Genomic DNA, 3,876 nt, shown 5'->3' with positions numbered 1-3,876 from the left:
CCCAGGGGCGTGTACAGGGGGGGGGGTCCGGACCCCCCCTGCTCGCGCAGAAAGCGCATCTGAGGGGGTCTAATTTCAAAAAATTTCTAGGGGACAGCCCCCAGACCCCCCCTTCGCGTGCTTCTGTACACGCCCCTGGTTTTGCCCCCCTAAGAAAATACCCTGGCGCCGCCCCTGATAGTAAGGCCTATTAACATGTCACAGAACACTGGCATATCATTCGTTTCACGAATATGTCCACTGATTTATGTTCCTAGCTTGATATATATCAAAAAACATGTTCACATATGTCAACAAAGTTAGCGCATGATTTTCGATCTCGCGAGATACTATCGACCGATACCATGTCTCTAGACGATCTTACCTTTGTCCACGTATCGAGGTTTGTTTTGTGGAAGAAATTTTTTGGAAAATTCCATTATCATCGCGAATCTCAAGATAGCAGGCGAGCGTTTGCTGTTCATTTACTGTTTATAGCCTATAACAGTAGAAACCTCGTCATAGTTTTTATGCTGAAGTAATCAGTAGTATGTACGCTGACTGGTGAGACTAAACATATCTACATTTATTAAGTTCTCGATTCATTTGAATTTATTTGAGAGGTGATCGCTTCAATTTTCCGTAGTTACTAAGTCTTATGTAATTTTTTCCACGCATAGTGCAATACTAAGATACGCATCCGAAATCCTCGACCAGTTGAAAAAGCACTTATTAATTGAATAAGTGATAAGTGGGTAATTAATATATTGACATTATAATCAGCGTAAGTAGTTTTATCTCCTAGAGTTATATCGGAATATCTCCTCCACTCCCAGTGCAATCTAATCACGCAGCACCAAATGAAATCGTTTTCGTTAATAAATCACAATTTATCTTCACCGCAACCGAGGACTTTCTGCCCCGCGAAAGTTTAGGAAGAATTCATCAACGAACCCAACGGAAACACTGAGTGCGCATGCAGCAGTATTATAGATACTCTGTCGCGCGGGTAGTGGGAGTTAGATTGCACTGGGAGTGGAGGAGATATTCCGATATAACTCTAGGAGATAAAACTACTTACGCTGATTATAAGGTCAATATATTAATTACCCACTTATCACTTATTCAATTAATAAGGGCTTTTTCAACTGGTCGAGGATTTCGGATGCATATCTTAGTATTGCACTATGCGTGGAAAAAATTACATAAGACTTAGTAACTACGGAAAATTGAATCGATCACCTCTCAAATAAATTCAAATGAATCGAGAACTTGTATAATAAATGTAGATATATTTAGTCTCACCAGTCAGCGTATATATGTACTCACTCAGTCATATAGGGCAGAGCAAGCTTCTGTGCTCTTGGCGTAACCGTGAGATCCATCGTCTTCTGAAATACTAATAGACATTTAGGAGGGAAAGGAGGTGGAAACGCGGATGGGTAGCAGAGGTGTAGGCGAAACAGATCGAACTGGATATGGTAGAGCAAACGAAATCGAACGAAATAACATGTGCGCGTGTGTGCGTGCATGCGTGCATTTTCGTAAGCGAGGGAAATTGAGATAACGGAGACAACGAGCAAGAACGAACGAAAGAGAGGAGAGGTAATGTAGAGAGTGCATGAAAGGGGAAACTAGAGATATAGTGGGAGGGAGAGAGAACGCGCGCGTGAGTGAGAGGGGCAGAAATCGAGCAAACGGAAGAAAAACGAGATGGGGAGGAGGAGACAGAATGCGAGGAATCGTAAGAGAATGAGAAAGAAGAGGTAGAAGGAAAGAGGCGGGGAGAGGAGGAGCAGGAGAGAGAAGGAGAGAGGCGGCGAGGCAGTGAGGTAGCGCGAAAGAGAGAGAGAGAGAGAGAGAAAGAGAGAAAGAGAGAGCGAGAGAGATCGAGAGAGGGAGAGAAATAGAGAGAGAGAGAGAGAGAGAGAGAGAGAGAGAGAGAGAGAGAGAGATCGAGAGAGGGAGAGAGAGAGAGAGAGAGAGAGAGAGCGCAGATCGTTGCTAGCGCGCAAGCACCGATCTGCCGGAGCCGCACGTTATTGGACTCCGCGCTCACACGCGCGCCGCGTCATTTATCGGCGACGTCGCTGCATCAGCGTCGAGTCCTTTCCCTCGCCGTCTGCGCGTCGGCTCGCCACCATCACACTAACGTACGCGGGGTCAGCGCGTAACACCGGAACATCAGCAGCCTGCAAGCCTATAAAAATGTACCGAGTCGTCAAGTCAAAAAGCGTCGAGTGCACCAAGCAACAAACAGAGCAATCAGCTTAGATAAACATGCGGGCAAGCCCCTCGTAAGCGCCTACCTGATTACGGTTGCCGGGTGTTTATCATTCACGGAGGCATCGGTGGACAGCCGGCCGCACAGAGACAGTAGCGGTGCTAGAATTGCTATTACGGAACACAAGGCAGGAGAGGACGCGGCAAGTCGGTCAGTCAACGTCGAGGTCGGCTCCCTGGAAGGTGTGCACAGATCTTAGAGGATCTGGGGAGAGAGTGTAAGACGCAGAACGAAGGCGAATGCGTGCGCAGTGATATTCAGTCGCGCTCTCAGACAGGATTGGCTTTGCAAAGTTGGTTGAAGATGTTAGGTAAGTAAGTGAATTGCGCAGTGGCTAGGAGTACTGCACGAGCGGATTTATTGGTGCGATTTTCTGTTATTGCCGCTGACAGCGATTTATCTCTTGTTATACTGATATAAATTCCCGCTACTGGTGTGTGCCTTTTTTGTGTGTATGTATGTATGTGTGTATGTGTGTGTATGTATGTATGTATGTATGTATGTATGTATGTATGCTATGTATGTATGATATGTATGTATGTATGTATGATGTATGTAGTAGTATGTAGTATAGTGGTATGTATGTATTATTATGTATGGTATGTATGTATGTATGTATGTATGTATGTATGTATGTATGTATGTATGTATGTATGTATGTAATGTATGTATGTGCGTGTGCGTGTGCGTGTCCGTGGTGCGTGTGCGTGTGCGTGTGCGGGCGTGTGTCGTGGTTGTGCTGCGTGTGCGTGTGCGTGTGGTGTGTTTTTCGCCTGTGCGTGTGTGTGTGTGTGTGTGCGTGCGTGCGTGTGTGTGTGTGCGTGTGTGTGGTGTGTACGTGCGTGTATGTGTGTGTGCGTGAGTGTGGTGTGTGCGTGCGTACGTGTGTGTGCGTGCGTGCGTGCGTGCGTGCTTGCGTGCGTGCGTGCGTGTATGCGTGTGTATGTGCGTGCGTGTATGTGTGTGTGTTTGCTATGCGCTCCGTGGGTGCGTACGTACGTGTGGGCGTGTGGTTTATTAGTTCTACACACATTTATATCGACTTTTTATAGCCAGTCATCACGCGAGTTTATTTCATTTAGAATGTTTCTGTAACAGCTTTTCACAGCTATATCATTGATATGTATATATATATATATATTTCATGGGCTGTAAAATTATCGTATAGCTATTAACTGCCACGTTACTAGTGTTAGCCTATTAACAATTTTTTGAGATAAATCGATATTTTTAAAACCTCAGTTACCATTTTGTTAGAAATGCATTCGACACGTCATTCATGAATTAGCGCATCTATACATTGGCGACAACAAAGAACACGCAGATGAAATGAAAAGCTTCGTTATGGGGTGATTGATGACCATATTAATACCGCCTCTGTAACAACTTCATACCGAAATGTATGCATGCATGCGCTCGTGATAATGAACATGTCTGTCAGCCGAGGCGCCCAGGTATAATCGCGTCCTTAGTTGCTGATGGCGGAGAGCGAGGAGGGCGGGGGCGACGCGCGCAATGTTTACATTGCGACGATTCGGTGAAATCAACATATCACCTGTGAACTTCAGTCGCTTGCGCTGATCCGAGGTTCGCGTGGCCGCCATTGTGGGCGC

This window comes from Priapulus caudatus, unplaced genomic scaffold (genome assembly GCF_000485595.1).
Source record: "Priapulus caudatus unplaced genomic scaffold, Priapulus_caudatus-5.0.1 Scaffold88, whole genome shotgun sequence".
Taxonomy (NCBI): Eukaryota; Metazoa; Priapulida; class Priapulimorpha; order Priapulimorphida; family Priapulidae; genus Priapulus; species Priapulus caudatus.
This window is presented reverse-complemented; position numbering follows the sequence as displayed.